The sequence below is a fragment of the Gavialis gangeticus genome, unplaced genomic scaffold, assembly GCF_001723915.1.
Source record: "Gavialis gangeticus isolate Ggan-Ray unplaced genomic scaffold, GavGan_comp1, whole genome shotgun sequence".
Classification (NCBI taxonomy): Eukaryota; Metazoa; Chordata; order Crocodylia; family Gavialidae; genus Gavialis; species Gavialis gangeticus.
The window spans coordinates 3560417-3577390 of record NW_017728964.1 but is presented as its reverse complement, the minus strand read 5'-3'; positions in this window follow the sequence as shown (position 1 = coordinate 3577390).

The following is a 16974-nucleotide window of genomic DNA, read 5'->3' as shown; positions in this document are numbered from 1 at the left end:
CCCCTCAGCCGCGGGCTCGCAGAAGTGCCGCTGCCGGCCCGGGGCGCACCGCTCCGCTCCGCACCGCCCCGCACAGCCCAGCAGCCCCCGGGCAGGATTTGGCAGCGGGGATGGAGAAGGAGCGCGGGACGCCGACCCAGTACGGGGCGCTGGAGTCGACCAGGTGGACAGCCGCGGAGCCGGCCGCAGGTGAGCGCGGGCGGGGGGCGCCGCAGCCCCTTCCCGCGCGGCGCACGGAGCTCCCTCCTCCTCCTCCTCCTTCTCCTCCATTCATAAAAGCGGCTCCAGCCCCGAGCCGCGCTGGGGAGAGGGCGCGGGCTGCGGGCTGCGGGCAGCTCCTCCCCGGGGTCCCGGCGCTCGGGGTCCGGCCCGGGCAGGCCCCTGGAAAGGCTGGGCTGGGGGCAGGGGCCAGGGGCCAGCCCACCCTCCGGCTGGGCGGTGGCCGGGTGGGGACGGGGGTTCAAGCAGTGTGGAACCCCTCCGGTCAGCTCCTGGTGCCAGACCACCGCCTTGGTGGTCAACTCGGAGGCGGCTGATAGAGAGACCCGATTTCAGTCGGCGACAGCTGCAGGGCAGATGCCGAGAGGAGGAAACCTGGCAGAGCTGGAGGCAAAGCATGTTCTGTGAAAGGGATCCAGCTGTGGGACCCCCGGGAGGAGATGGGGCTGACAAGCTTCAGGAGGTGCCCCAGAGTCATCCTCTCAGACAGGAGCGCGCTGGCAATGCTGCCCCTGCCTCCAACCCGGCCCCCCCCATTATGTTCCGACACTATCTGCTTATTAGACTTATCTGACAGCCTTTCCAACAAAGGCTCAGGGTAGCTTGCAAATAAACAAGAAAATATATTATATTATGGAACAAAATGAGAACAAAAATAACTTAGAGTGTTAAAAGAGAATATAAAACACCCACTCCCAGAACAACACTGCCTCTTAAACCCACGCCGACCCCTTTTATACCAGTGGCTCTTTCTAGATGGAAGGCACCCCTCCAAAAATGCCAGCTCTTAATTTGTTGTTTGAGTGCAGAAAAATAATAGCACAATGCTGTTGCAAACAGCTCAGAAGGACCACAGCAGGTCAGGGTGTGCGTTGATACTATGGATTGCTTTTCTGAAATCTCTGCGTTTATCTTGTGAATCGTGTCTCATTTAACAGTGCAACATCTCACAGCACCCTTTAAAAAATCTTACAGCACCCCAGGGTGCTGTGACATTTTCTGTGAAAAGCAGCCCCTTCCTGCTCCTGTGTGCTAGATAGGTCCCTCCGACACCCTTGGCCAATGGGAGTTTCAGGATCAGGCTGCTTATGATTTTATTTATATTCTTTTTAATACACCTCCCTGCCTGCATATACCCCTCAAGAAATTGTTAAACTTAACATTTTTATATGGTAAGGTTGTTGTAAGAGAACAGGATCCCACACATGGTAGCCACATACTTACATAGTTGTGGGATGTTAAAGCAGTCTTAATCATTTAGTTAATCATACATACAGTCTGTTTGCCCTGGGGAAAGCATTTATGACTCTTTCATATGATGCTGTGGTTCTGAGAGACAGGACCCCAGGCATGGTAACTGCATTAGTACATATTTTTAGGATCATAAAATACTGTTAGGTATAGAATTTAATATGCAATCTAAATATGCCTGGTCTAGCTGGGGTGGTCTTCACTATAGTCTATCGTATACAGGAGGATCTCATTCAGTACATCACTCTCACTTTTGGCAGGTGGTCTCATCAAGCTCTCTTCATACTGACGATGGCCAGTGATGTGTTTGATATAAATGTCCTACAACTATCCAATGCTGCCTGATCCCATGTGATACCTCATGAGCTTGGAGTAGTGCCATAGTATTCTGTAGGCTCTTAGGACAGTCGTGTTGCTTGGGTCCCATTACACTGCAGGCTAACCACACGTCCACATACATGCGTACACAGAGCTGATGCCATGAGAGTAGCCTGGCTTCTGCCATTCTAGTGGCTCCCTGAGCAATGTTTTTAGCATTGCTGATGGTGTTTTTATATTTGCCAGTGCAGTGCCAGAAAAGCCTGAGGATGGTGACATCCTTCTCTTTCTTCCCAGATGGTTCCAAGAGGAAATTTGGCAGTAACACTTGCAGCTGGGGCTCTAAATTACAGCTAAATCAGTCCATGATCTGAGCTTTGACTTAGCATGTGCATACTAGAATATTATTGGCACCTGGCAATTCTCAGCAGCTAATGGGATCTAGCTCCCACAGAGAAGTTTAGTCCTAGGGAACTGTCAATCACTCAAGCATCTTTCACTATGACGTAACTCATTAGAACAGAGGTGGGCAATTATTTGGCCCCATAGACCACATAGGCAGTTTTGGGGAGCTGTTGTGGGCCGGTCAGCACGAACCCCCTGCCTCTCCCCACCACAACAGCTCACCAAACCCAGAGCCTGCAGGTCCTGTGGCTCCTCCCTGCCTCTGTTGCCACCACCAGAACCCAGTTGCAGCTGAGCACCCGCCCCTCCCCATGCCTGCTCTGGACTCGCCCTGGCAGGAGGGGACCAGCTCCAGACCAGCCAGGATCTAAGTGCACAGCCCCATTCCTGGCTCCAACCTGCCCCATGCCTACTCTGGACTGGCCCCAGCTGGAGCAAACCATCTTGGGACCAGCCCGGGACCCACGCGCACAGCCCCCACCTCAGCCGCACCCACTCTGGACTGGCCCACCCATGATGAGTGGCGGTGGCTGGGCAGAACCTGCTACTGGGTACGGGGGAAAAGTGGCTGCACCCTGCATCCTTTTGCTTCTGGCTGCAGCTGCCCAGAGCCTGCATCCAGGCTGCCCTGCAGCTACTCTGCTACCACTGCTGCCCCACTGGGCAGCCCAGAGGTGGTGCTAGTGACAGCTGCAGAGAGGAGCCACAGGGCAGCCCAGCGGGGCAGTGGTGGCAGTGAAGAGGAGCTGCAAGGCAGCCTACGTGCAGGCTTAAGGCACCTGCAGCCAGAAGGGCCTGGCAGCAGCAGGCAGTGGGGTGGCCACTTCCCCCACCCCTCCCTGCCCAGCAGCAGCTTCTATCTGGGTGCTTATCACGGGCAGGGCGGTCTGGCACTAAGGCTGCGCACACAGGTCCTGGCTGGTCTGAAGCTAGTTCCGGCAGGCCAGGGTTGGAGGTGTGCACACAGGGACTTGCCAGTCTTCATGGGGCCAGGGCTGGCATTGGCAACTGGAAGGAGATGCCCCAGCACTGCTGCTGTATGCCTGGGGGTAGTGGGATGTGCGCCATGGACCAGATGGCACCTGGGCCAGGTGGGACCAAGGGACCCACCATGGAGTGGTCAAAGTCCTTCTGCAGGCTGGATCTGGCCCATGGGCCATATTTTGCCCACCCCTACACTAGAACCACAGACCTGCTTTGGTTGCTGTTTTGAGTCATGCCGGGCTTACTGCTGGCTGTCTAAATGTTTTCAAAGTCATACGAAGTGAAAGTCTTTAGCTATCATACTCCTTATTAGCTACACTCTTTCCCTGGGTGGTGCATCATGATGATTATTGCATCTCTGGGTTTAAATCAAAGCTCTCTTCTCTTATTTGCAGTGTTCAAATGGTTCCTGTCAGGACGTCATTTTGTTCCAGTAATACTTTATTGATCTAGTTGTCTCACTTGATTACCATGTGCCAAAAGTTTTGGTACGCCTGGCTGCTTGAACAATCTCTGCTGTCATGGTATAATCACATATCTACTAATGGGACCATTTCTTTTCCTATCATAAGTGGATCAGAGGACCTGCTGACTGGTTTACACATATCATCTGGTATCAAGAAAGGTGCAGGGAAAGCATGGTGGGAAGTCATGGAACAACCCAGCAATAAGTAAACCTTCTACCTCCCTCCTATCAGTTCCAAGACAGTTTATCTTTTCTAAGGTGTTACCAAAAACCCAGTACTGTTCTTTCAAGAGACAAAGCTACAACCAGTCTATGAGTAGGACCTCTTTTGCAAGTTTAGACACAAAATTAAGGGACAGTTATAAATTCCTTAGTGGTTACCCTTTTTGTACATCAAATCAAGATGGTAGAATTACATCTCCCAATGCTCCTCCATTGCTTTTTAGCAGGTAAGGTATTACTACCATACAAATCAAATAAGGAGGGAAGAGACCATTCTATAACACAGCCTTTTATTGATTTTACACCCCAAAGCACAAAAATAAGCACTCATTTCTTTGCCTATCTAACTACCTGCAACAGCACAATACAAATTCTCACTAGGGCTGTGCAAATCTTCTGGTGGTGATTTGATTCGGAGGGGATTCGGTCCAATTCAGTAGACAAATCTCCTAATCCAAATCAAATCGGGGACCAATTTAAAGGTCCAAATCGATTCAAAGCTCTCTGAATCTTCGGAAAAGGTTTGGAGAGCTTTGATGATTTGGACAGTCCCTGGTGGCTGCAGCGGAGAGCTGCAGCCAGACTCCAAGCTGGCAAGTACTAGGGGCAGGGAAGGGGGGACTGGGGAAGGGGACCATGGGAGGGACCCCTGCCAGCTAGCCACTTCACACAGGCCTAATTCTCACCTATACTGGCTGGGGGAGAACCAGGAGGGAGGAGAAAGGTGGCATGCAGGCTGGCAGCAGGTTGTCTTGAATTTGCTGAGGTCTTCCCGGAGTCATTCCCCCCACACTTTTACACCCAATATTTATATGCGGGTTATTTAAATATTCTGACTGGCTTATTCAAATTTCTTTGTTTCACTGACCTTTTAGGAACTAGACTGAACCAGTTTTTCTGTAGACTTGAAAGATGCCAATTGACTGGGGTCTGTGTCTGTGTGAAAATTACAATTCTGGGAGAGAGGATTAGGAACATAAATAAGCATTGCCGTTTGTTGGATTAGACCGTAGATCCATCTTGCTGACTAGGGCTGTGAAAACAGCATCATCCCACTTCAACGGCTGTTTCAATGGGAGAGTGTTTTGTTTCGAGTTTTGTTTAATTTCAAAAGCACTGTTTCCTTTCATGTCATCAAAACTGTTTTGCTGTTTCTGTCATCCAGCAGGCAGATCGGGGCCCCTGCACCCCTGGGAGGAGTCGGCAGATTCCCACAGCCCTCCTGCGGGTTTGGGGGGGGCCTTGATCGGCCTGCCGGATCACAGGAGGCTGCTCCTGCCACCTGGGACAGTGCCGGGAAGATCAGTGCTGCTGCTGGCCCCAGCTGGTAGCATCCTCCTCCTGTCATCTGGCAGGTAGATCGGGCCCATGAGCATCCCCGGGAAGGCTGCAGGAGCTGTGCTGGACTGCTCCCAGGGGTACAGGCCCCTGATCTGCCTCCCAGATCACAGGAGGCTGGTGCTGCCAGCGGCAGGCAGGCCCAGGGCAAATCAGCTCATGCGGGGACCTACCCCTGCCCTGGGATTGGGGCAGGGGTGGGTTCCCGCACTCTCCTCGGGCTAGCTCCAGTACAGGGCCCAGAGCGTATCAGCTCGTGGCGACCTGCTGCTGCCCTGATTCCAGGAGGGTCCCTGCACAAGCTGATTTGCCCTGGGCCCCACACTTTCCTTAGGCCAGCTCCAGTATGAGGCCTGGGGCATATCAGTTCATGCAGGGACCCACTGCCGCCCTGATCCTTTTTCCCCCAACTCATTGTTTTAAGAACTCTTACCATCTTCCTCCTTATCTAACTTCTAGTTGAGGTGAATAGTACCAATCTTTTTCTATATGGATTCTACATAGCAAGGCAGTGCCAGCAGTGCACCTGCACCAGGAGTCCTGGCACGGGGAGCATCAAATTGAACAGAAGTAATGTTACATGTTAGTGCATAGGGAGGCACTCTGCACATGACCTGTACTGGACATCGAAATGCCTGGCTATGGCTCTGTATATGGTTCTTCCCAGACCCGTACAAATTTTGTCCTCTGTCTCTCAACTTCCTCTGCTTTTGCTATGTCCTTTTGGTGGTAGGGTGACAAAAGCTGTCCACAATGCTCCAGATGAGGGCAAACCTCTGGTTAATATAATAGCACTGTGCTATTTTCCATCCTATTCCTAGTGAGCCAAACGGTTTGGTTTTTTTGGCTGTTGCTGCACATTAAGGGGCAGTCCTCCTTTAACAGCTTGCAATAAGGCTCTGATCTTTTGCCTGAGTTATTAAAGCTCATCTTCACCTCAGCAAAGTGTATGTTATATCTGTAATTCTGTGACAGCTCCCTCTCCTCTCATATGACCATCTGATTCTTCCAGTGTCTCAGGCTCACTTTACAGATTATTTAATTTTCTAACTCCAGTCTTTTAAGCATTCATACATATTCACTAACTTCCCTCATTGAAACAGAATGAAATTACATTAGCAGCCTCCTGTACAATGACATGGGCCTGTGTATTCTCATTCAGGTCTAAACTCCCCAGTCCCTAAGCAGGTCCCCCACACAAGCGACTTATTCAGACTTCAATATAACAGCTACTCTGTTTTGCTGGGCCATTATTTTCTCTGAATCAGTTATTGTCCAAAAAACAACAGCAACAACTCAGAGCAGACTTATGAACCCTTGGACCATATCTAACACTCATGAAAGCCAGAAGGGACAGCATGAGGAGTGATTGGAATAATTTTTAAAGTAAACACTTTCCCAGAGATACCAATAAGGTGCTGTTGAGACTGGAGCTCTACGATCAAAATTTCTGTTCCTCTGTGTCACCAGCGGTGAATAGCCCTAGTAGTAAGAGTAGTATTTTCTCTGCTTAATAAATACTAAGGAAGCAGAGATGGATAATGCACCTTAGAAGCACAAAGTGTGACCAACTGAAAACCTCATGAACACACCAGCTATAGCTGTCACTATGTAGAACAAGGGTGCGAAAGACACAGCCAGCAAACTGGATCCGGCCTACCCTGTCATCTGACCCTTGGTGTTGTCTGCAGAGCTCAGAGTTGACTCATAGGCAGCATACGGAGCATGCCAGATAGCTCTGCACACATCATGCAGTGCCTGCTCCAGCCATTCTGGGACTGCGTCACACACAGCACCCACTCCAGCCACTTTGGGACCACTTTGTACATGGCACCCACTCCAGCACTCATCAGTCCCATACTGGATCTAGTGGCACATCCCAGAGTAGTGGCTGCACACTGCACAGCCCCAGAGCAGTGAAGTGACTGCTGTGTGCAGTGTGGCCCTGGAGTGTTAGAGAGGCTGCCACATGCTTCCACGTGCAGCACAGTCCCAGAACAGCCACCATATGGCACTGGAGCAGAATCATGGCATGCACGGTGTCTACTCCAGCTGCTCTAGGACACGCAGTAGATCTGCCATGTGGTTCCGATCCATCCCACAGACCAGCCCCCCACCACTCATCTGGCCTGCAGGGCTGGATGTGTTTGACAGCCCTGATATAGGGAAAAAAAGGAAATCAGTAGCTTCAGATCACTGGATCAGTCTACATATTGCTTAATGCAGTTACATTAACTAAAAAGAAAGTAATGCCCAACTCAACCACAACTCCTGTATTTGTCCAAGAGCACTCTGAAATAAGTCGGAAGTGTGGATAAGAGCCAGAAGTGTGGATACGACCCCTGCCATACTGGCCAGCACTGAATATATTTGGAAAGTAAAGTAAAGCTATGCATTAGGTGCCATCAGTAGGTTCAGTGAAACAGAAGTTATCTTGGATTCTAATGAGCATATTCAATATATTGCATACCTTATGACAACCACCAGAAAAATGGCATATGGCTGCAGACTTCATTTTTGCACACACACAGCACCCCTTAGCCCAGCAAAACAAAGTACTGCCTGGAGGTGACATTCAAACAACCTTAAATTCTGCACTCCTAACCAGAGGCTAAATGGGACTGAAAAAAAAAATACCTGTCTGAGACTTCTGTCTTTCCACAGGTGATCAGAGCAGAGAGACTTTTTTCCCAGGAATTTCTGCCTTCCTGGCTTGCACACCAGGGGTAAGATTTTCAAAAGCAGCCATTTTCAGAAGTAATTTTGGGCTGGAGCCTCAAAGGTAATTGGTTCCTAAATCCCATTGAAATCCTAAAAGAATCTGGTCCTGAGGAGTTTAAATCCTAATGGGTGTATCTACACAAGATGCTACTGCGCAATGGTTATTTGCGCATTTATTTAGTACTTGTACAAGCAAGTACCAAACAAATGCACAGTAACTGGAGTTACTGTGTAGTAGCACTGGTGAATGCATTAAGTGACACTAGCCTAATGTTATTCAGCAGTAGGGTCTTGGTATGGTTTTTGCCACATGACACTATCAGGCTACTGTGAAGTCAGCGTCTTGTGTAGATGCATCCAGTGATTTTCATATGTGCACCTTTCTCCTGAAATAAATGTTACCATTTAAAAAAAAAGACAAAAAACGATTGACCTGGGAAACAGAAATAAAAGCAGAGAAAGTAGGGTCAGAATTCCCTGGTGACCTCTTGATTATTACATTGCAAGAGATAAAATTAGCCTTTTAAAAAAGGAATGATGAGTTAGGGAAAAGAGTCCTTTGGATGCCGGCAACAGGAAGGAATGCTTCTCTTTTGCAGAAACTAGACACATATTTCCAAAGTGTATTCAGGATTTTTTAAGCTGTTCGCCTCCCTGTCTCTAATATTGCCTCGGAACTTGTACACGAATAGCTTGATTGTTTCGCGTTTTCCCTCTTCCATCTCACTGGGTGATCAGTGGCAGTAACACTGGGATTCCTCAAAAAGCTCTCAGAATCCAGTTGGGTACGAACATCATTAGTTTCCTTGGTGTGGACCAGGTACTGACGGTTGGCGCGATGTGAATGTTGATCCATTGCCAACTTTCCATCTCACTAGTTTGTTGTAGTTTTGCTTGTGAATGACTAGACTAGCATGGAGCACAGAAGGACTTTGGTGCAGGGCAGATGGGATGTGCAGGCTTGATGTCATACAGTATCAATGCTTTGTGGGTCCTAGAATGGGCACAAAGAGGAATGCGACAGGTCAGGAGAGTAGAGCTGAGAAACAATAGGAGTGGCTGGGACTACAACAGTGGAGGTTGGTAAAGGGCAAGACCAAGGTTTATTAGCAGACTTGTGTCAGGACCATGGGCTAGGATATGAAGGGATTATTGTAGGGCACAACTGAGGCAGACTAAAGCACTGTGTTGGGAAGTTTCATTTATAGATCTAACCAGAGCTGCTCTTCCCTCCCCTTTCTGAGTTTCCTGTTTCACACGCAAACACCACTGTATACGCTGCAGAGCAAAAAGTAACGAGTCATTGAAGGGTTAAGCCAGTGCCTCCCATTGTCCTAGCTATTTTTTTTCCTGTGTTAGAGCTGGGCTAACAGGGGAAAACCTTTAGTTTGAGTGTAGAGCAGGGCATGAATGTATAGCTCTGGAGCCCTAGCAGGACATCTTGACTATTCTGTCTTCCTGCTGTGGACTGCAATTGTGAGTGAAGGAAGAAATGTCCCAAAGAAAAGCTATTAAGATGTGGTCTCTACAACATCTGCCCCAGTGCAGCCATGACTCCCCAGCAGTCATTGTCCTTGTCAATAACTTGCTTCTGAGTGCACATATATGTTACTTCCGGGTGTGTCGGAGAGGCTGAGGCATCCGGGTAAAAACAGCTGCTGTACAGTCAGAACAGTGCCAGCATTGAAGCATCTGAGCATGGAGTGGTTGAGTGGTAAAATGTCTCCAGTGGCTTTTCATTTTTCAGCACAGTTGGACTGTGATACCAATGACTGATGGAAGTATCACAGAGCCACTTTCTTGTGGGTACCATCTTCAATTACAATGGAGGAAAACTAAAGTGTGAGAATATTTTTTAACATAACTCTGTAGTGATGCTCTGAATTGTCATTCCAACCTTGATTCATTTTTTTTCAAGGTTGTGCCTGGACTCTTCAGTGTATTCAGAAGACCAGCAAGCACAAGGAAAGGTATATCTGCGATGGAGTAGCTAGGACTGGGGCTTCTTCTTAAATGCTCCCAGAATGTGGATCACATCTTCACAGAGAAATTATCTTATGAGCTAAAGGATTCTCATGTGACCTGGGCTTGCCTGTTTGCAGGGGACTATTATTTTCTGCTGCTCTATACTCTGGCAGCACCTCCAGGCAACAGTTTTCCTATTTAGACCTTTTTTCATCTGTCATGCTTGTTGATTGTATTTTTGCTTTTGAAGTCCCTCTTTGTGCATTGCCCAACCCATGTGAGTTGTCATTTTGAACTGTGAGCCGATTGGTATATTTTCTCACAGAAACGTGACTCCTGGGAGGGGCTCACAGGCACACAGACGAGAAGAAGGAGTTCGTGGTATGTACCCTGAGGGTGCTCTGCTCAGGGAGGCTCATTGACTTCCTTGGTCATATTGGTTTATGTTCTAGAAGACTAGGAGAACTACAGGAGCTTGTGGAAATCAGCCGGCAAGTCTGAACCGAGAGAGCATAATATAAGATGAGAGAATGAGAATTACACCCAGTCAGGTTTTGAAAGACAGGTAGTTAAATGATGTTGTCATGCAGTCCAGCCAGCCTGGGTGTCTATAAGTAGTTGATTGAATAAAGACATGTTGGAAGCTCGAATGTGAGGTCTGCATGTACAGTGCACACATTCAGCAGGCGGATTTCAGGTGCATGTGTTTGGAACCATGGGCCGTGGTGATTTTCAGTGTGGGCCGAGTTATCAGCAATGCTGAAGATTCATGATCTGGGTAGATGACAATGATAGTTACAGGTGCTTGTGACCTCTCAGAAGCAGGCCCCCATACCAGTTTTCTGCTGTTTCTGGTTTTCCAGCCTTGCCATTTTCTCTGTTGTTCCTTTCACTCCTTAGCAAAATATTAACCAACTGATTCATTTCCTGGGCAGAAACACAGATGGACCTGAGGGCTGAACCAAGCAGCAGGAGTGGAAGGGCTTTATAATTGTTTTGTGAAGCTGCTTAAAAGCTGAAATGACTTATTTTTTTAAAACAGCATAGCAATGACTGGACACTATTGTAAATAGAAATACCACCTTACAAGTCTGGGAGAGTTTATGCAAATGAAATTATGTACTGGGAATGATAGAGTGGCTCAGTAACTTAATTAGGGCAGGGTGCCCAGTAGACCGACCCTAGGCACTGACTGGGGGGGGTGGGAGGGAGCACAAAAAAAGCCTGCTGCCACTGCAGCCATGCAAACCACACCAGTGGCACTGCAGCAGCCAGAATTTGCTGTTGTCACAGCCGTCCTGTGCACCCAGTTGCATTGTTATGCCTTAGGAATGGTTATTTTAATGACTGGCCTACAATGCTGAGCACACCTTTGGTGAAGCAGATGTTTGCAGAACCCTAATCGCACCCAATCTGAGTTTTCTCCCTTAATGAAAGACATATACATATAGACCTGAAAGGCACTTGGATTGTTCAGTCTGGCCCCAACTAGCCCAGGCAACCATGCCATATGATCTGCTTTCTCCAATCAGCCTCTCCCTTGAGTCCTTACTAGTCATTGCACCTGTGTCTTTACCTAATGAAATCTGCATTAAGCTCAAGTCTCAGTTTATAGGAGCAGCTGTAAAATAACCAGCCTCATCATTTTATTCTGGCTACAGAAGCGAGATTTAAATAAATGCAGATTTTTATGGCAGCTTCAAGGCTGTGTTTAAAAAAATATAATATCAATGAGTGACAGTATATGTGTTCTAGTCATTTGTGCTATTGTTTTCATTACGTGGCCGATTATCAGGCACTGTAGTAAAGCATGCTTGGTGAAAGCGCAGCCAATTAATGGTAGGCTGAGCTGAAACGTTGCAATGCTAGTTCTTACATTTCGACACCACATTCCTTGTGGAAGAACAAGACATCAAAGCACTTTGCAGGCTGGGTGCATGCACACTGCAGTGCAAAAAAAAATCTGTCCATGCGCAGGGCTCCTGGGTGCCTGAACACCAGAGGCATGGAACCTCCCAGCAGCCAGCCCCTAGCAACCACTGAACAGGGCCCTAGCAACTGCGCTAAAGAAGGATTTCCTTTAAAAATTAACAGCAGGTGGCTTAAAGCTGGGGTGTCAAACACCTCAGGCTCTGCAGCAGGACGTGTAATATGGAGCCAGCTGGATGAGTAGCCTGGGGCCAGTCCATGGGCTCAGACCAGCCCTGCATGCTGAATCCAGGACACAGGGCTGGTCTAGTGTGGATGCCGCACAACATGCACGTCAGCCTCACGGGCTGCATGCAGGATGCAGCACATGAGGTCTGTGGTGCATGCTGTGTGTAGCACATGGTGCTGGTCTGAGACCTGCAGGCAGCTCCCCAGCCCAGATGATGGAGCTTTGCAGGCCGTATCTTTGACACTCCTGGCTTCAAGCACAGCCAGACATTTCTGATTCCATCCCGTATACGCTGGCCCACATGCATACTTGACTGCTTGTTACAGCAAAGCCACACACAACACACTGAGCCAAGTCTTGCATGTACACCACACGTGGCATCCAGGGCCAGTCTGGTGTGCACTGCTTGGGGTGCCCATGCCAGACCAGATCCAGCGCATAGGACCAGACTGCAGGCCCAATCCAGCCTGTGGGCCAGGTACATGCTGCACCCCTGGCCCACGGACCAGCTTCAAGCTACTCATCTGGTCCAAGTGGCCTGATGGATTTGCTGCACCTGCAGGAACTTACTCAAATCAATCCTGCTTAGCTTATAAGTAAGTCCTAGGTCAGAGCCCAAAGTGGATGTGGTAGCAGTTGTGAGCAACACATAATGAATGTGCGTTTGCAGCTTGATAGGTTTTGTTAAAATAAGCATAGGTGATGATTTCTGCCTCCTCTCAGGGAGGAAGTCGTTACTCAGGCACTGTCAGGCACAGCAGTTTTTTCTCCCGCTAGAACGGTTCATCACAGCTCACTGGAGTTATGAATCAGGAGTGAGTGTATTAGTGAAACCTCAAAAGACTGGATAGAGGTTCTAGGCACCCACACAAAATGCTTTCTTAATTTACAAATTACGATTGCAGTTTCCCCAGTAAAAGACAAGGAAACGATAAAGCAGTTCTCACAGCCAACACAATGCCAGTCTGTAGATGACAACTCACCATGATCAGGACTCTCCACCTTTCCAGAACAGCAACAAAGGTATGGCCCAGCTCCTATCCAAGCCAATGGAAGAGTATTCACTATTTTTTGGTGGGTACTGTTGGAGGTTGGGTTGATTCAGGCACTAATGTGTGTGTTTAATAGCCCACAGATCATGAGTTCAAGGCTTATAACAGAGCTGCTTTGTGAGCCTAGATCCCATCCAAATCAAAGAAAAAGTATTCACTATTTTCAGTGGGCGTTGGTGGGGCTGGAGTGGTGCAGGTCATCAGATTGCAACAAATCTGCAAGTTCTGCTAAATACCTTGTCATGAGAAGGAGGAGAATTAGGGTTTGGTCAGGCTCTGCTTGGCTACTACTTTCATTCCCATCTCATTCTGGGTAGGGAGTCCTAGAATTCAGGCCTGTGGCTTTCTGGGCAAGTACCCTAACCACTTAGCTTTTGGGGCTATATGAGAAGCCCCTTCTCCTGGGCTTATCTTTCTGGGACTTATGCTTCTGGTAGTTTAAGCTCCACTCCAACTGGTAGCTTGTTGGTGGTCAGATATAGCATCACAATAAGAAATATTGAAAAGAGTGTTGGAGCAATGATACAGCTTTGCTTACCTCCCATCTTAGCCTCAAAGGGATCTGTGATTGATCCATTACTGAGAACTACCGCTTGCATATCATCACAGAGCAGGCAAAGAACGGTGATGAATTTCAGTGGGCATCCTCAGTCAATGAGCTTCAGTACGCTGATGATGCTCTGCTCACTCAGAAGTAGACCTTCAGGCAATTGTCAATGTCTTTACTGAGGCTTACAAGAAAATGAGACCAATGCCTAATATTCAGAAAACAAAGATCTTCCATCAACAAGGTTTTAATGAGCAGTCCCCAGTTCCAGGCATTCAGATTCACAGGGAGACTCTGGAGAACATTGAATACTTCCATCTCTTGCACAAGGCCGACATTGACGAAGAAATCCAACATCGCCTCAAATGTGCAAGTGCAGCCTTTGGAGCATGAGGAAAAGTGTGTTCAAAGATCATGACATCAGATCTGAAACTAAGATCATGGTTGTGAGCCCCACCCTATTGTACAGAGCTGAGACATGAACAACCTACAGGAGACAACTCAGCTGGAGAAGTACCATCAGTGCTGCCTGCAGCAGATCCTTTGAATCCAGTGGGAAGATGGATGCACCAAGATTAGCATCCTCTTACAAGCATCAAAATGATGATCATCCAACTTGAACTTTGTTGGGCTGGCCATATCATCTGGATGTCTGATTCCAGACTCCCGAAGCAAGTTTTATTCTCCCAACTCAGTTGAGGCATACACTCAAGAGGAGGGCAGAGAAAGTGCTTCAAGGATGTCCTCAAGACCAACTTGGAAAAAATAAGCATTGACATTAGCTCATGGGAGACTATTGCCCAGGACCACCCCCACAGAGGCAGAGTCTAATGCAAAGATATCAGCACTTTGAAACCTTATGATGACTGTAGCAGGGCACTAAGGTGCCTGCTACTTGAAAAGCAGCAGTATGGGCTGGTTTCTAGGGGCAACCAGGAGGCGCTAAGGGCCCACACCTGGTGAGTCAGCTGACCGGAAGGGGCAGGGCTGACCACTATAAGACCCAGACTGGAGACTGTGAGTGCTCTCTCTCAGCGGGCAGCCAGAGAGAAGGAGTACTGTCTGACTAAGCAAAAGAGAAAGGCCTGAATGCAAACAGTTGCTTGTACGATTGAAGGATGGAGCACCCGCGGAGGGCGACTCAAAAGGAGGTTAGCTGAGCGGTTTAGTTTTATATTATAGCCCAGGAGCTTGTTTTGTTGTTGTGGTAACACTGGAAGACTGGATGAGGCTATTAGGGGTTGGAGGAGGCCTCATAGGGGCTCCACAGTAGTGTGGGGACCCCGGTGCCAGAGAGGGCACAGCATTCGGGGGTGCACTGACCCCAGCCCCAAAAAGGGGAGCAAAGAATTGGAGGCCAGGTAAGGCTGAGGCCGCCTGAGCCCTGGAGGGGGTTCAAGACCCCAAGGAGGAGATCTGGGGCCAGGCACAGCTACAGCCACCTGAGCCCCAAGGTGGCGGTAGCCCCAGAGAGGGGGCAGCCTGAGAAGCCCCAGAGAAAAAGGGGATGAGCCAGAGAGCGCCAGTGGGGCGCAGGCTGCGTGATGAGCCAGAGAGTGCCAGTGGTGTGCAGAGAGTGAAATTGACAAAACGATGTCCGGTACATCTCCTAGGCTTGGGGCGTGGTACAGGGGTGATTGGAGCCATGCATAGCCCATAAGGCTGGGGTGCACCGAGTCACCCAAAATAGAACTGAGACCAAGATACATCAGAACACCGTGTCAGAAGGGACAGAAGGCAGCTTCCCTTATACATAGTCGACATCAAAGACATGGCAGGCGAGATGTGAGGGTGCTTTAACACCACCTTGGCACGGTAGGGGGCTCTAGGGGAGATCACGGCCACCCCTAGGACCCTGCACTGTTACAATGACAATAGGAGATGGAAAAGAGTGAGCAGCAGAAACAGTGTGTTGTGGATTGAATCAAGAATCCAGAGCCACCCACGTCACACAGAAACATGTGCCTGAGTTGCAGTAGAATCTGTCAATCCCAGATCAGCCTTGTCAGCTGTCTTTGGACCCACACATAAGACTTACATGGAAAACTATGATCCTCAACTGCAACGGATTGCCAAAGACGAAAGAACGTCCAACAAATTAGTTTAAATAAGTGCTGAATTTGAGAAAAACACAGCAGGTGATTTGTGAACAGGGGAGTAGAACTGGTTGAATAGATTATACTTCACATATAACTATTCACTTCCAGTTCCATGGCTTTGAAATAAAAATGCCAAATAGTTGCCTATCAGTATAACAGTAACTGTGAAGTGGACACACAAGAATACCAAAACACTTTGCACTTCTGCAGGAATTCCTGCTGCAGGAACTCCGAGTTCTTCACTAATCTTAGCTGATAAAAGGTCATCATTATAGGTACAAGGTTGTGAGCATAGTTCATGGAGAAAATTCCAGTCACATATTGGTGCGTCTTCATTCTTTTTCTCCTCCCAAACAGACATTGCTCCTCGGGGACTAAGGCAAGTAACATATAAGGGATCTGCTGTCTCAATGATCAGGAAGCAAAAACTATCCTTGACATGTGACTCTTATAACCGTTTCTTATTGTCTGTCATAGCTATCACTCATGAGCTCCTGCCATTTCTTCCACTGCTTGTACATCATAGGAAAGATGCATTATTGAGCATGTAATAAATCTGTCACTGCACATCATTGATAATGAGCAAAATTGACACATCTCTGATAACTAAACAGAGCTCTGAAGCAGAAGTTTATAGGGACAGGGCCTGGAAGAGACTCTGACATGACACACAAAAATGGATTGGATGTTTCTGCCATGGTGAAAAATTCAGGCTCTGATGCACTGCATAAATCAGTGAGACATCTGTCAAAACAGTAGCAGGAAGGAGGCACATCTAGTGGCTGGAGCAGACAAATGAAGTCAGATGGTGAAGTTCTGATCCTCGCTTAGCCTCTGAATAGCTAAGCAGGGCTCTTCTATCACTGCAAAATGGAGGCCATAGACCCCATATACCTCAGGGGAGCATTGAGAGACTCAGTAAAGGTTTAGAAATAGCTTCTCAATCTTTGGATGAAAAGTAAAAAGTATTAGGTTAACTACAAGCTCCTTAGGGGAGGGGCTGTTTTCAGTTCTGTGTTTCTGCAATGTGTAGTGTGGTGGGGGCCTGGTCCCCAAGTGGGAGCCCTCGGTGCTAGTGTGATATGAATTCTTCATTTCAGTGTCCATCAAGGGATGTCTAAAGGAATTTGGTACCCTTGTTGTGGCAGGTTTTATTTCCTACCGTCTCACTCGCCAGATTTAGCTTTCTGGGTAATGAAGATAAACCGTGGAGATACTTTAAGGCTTTA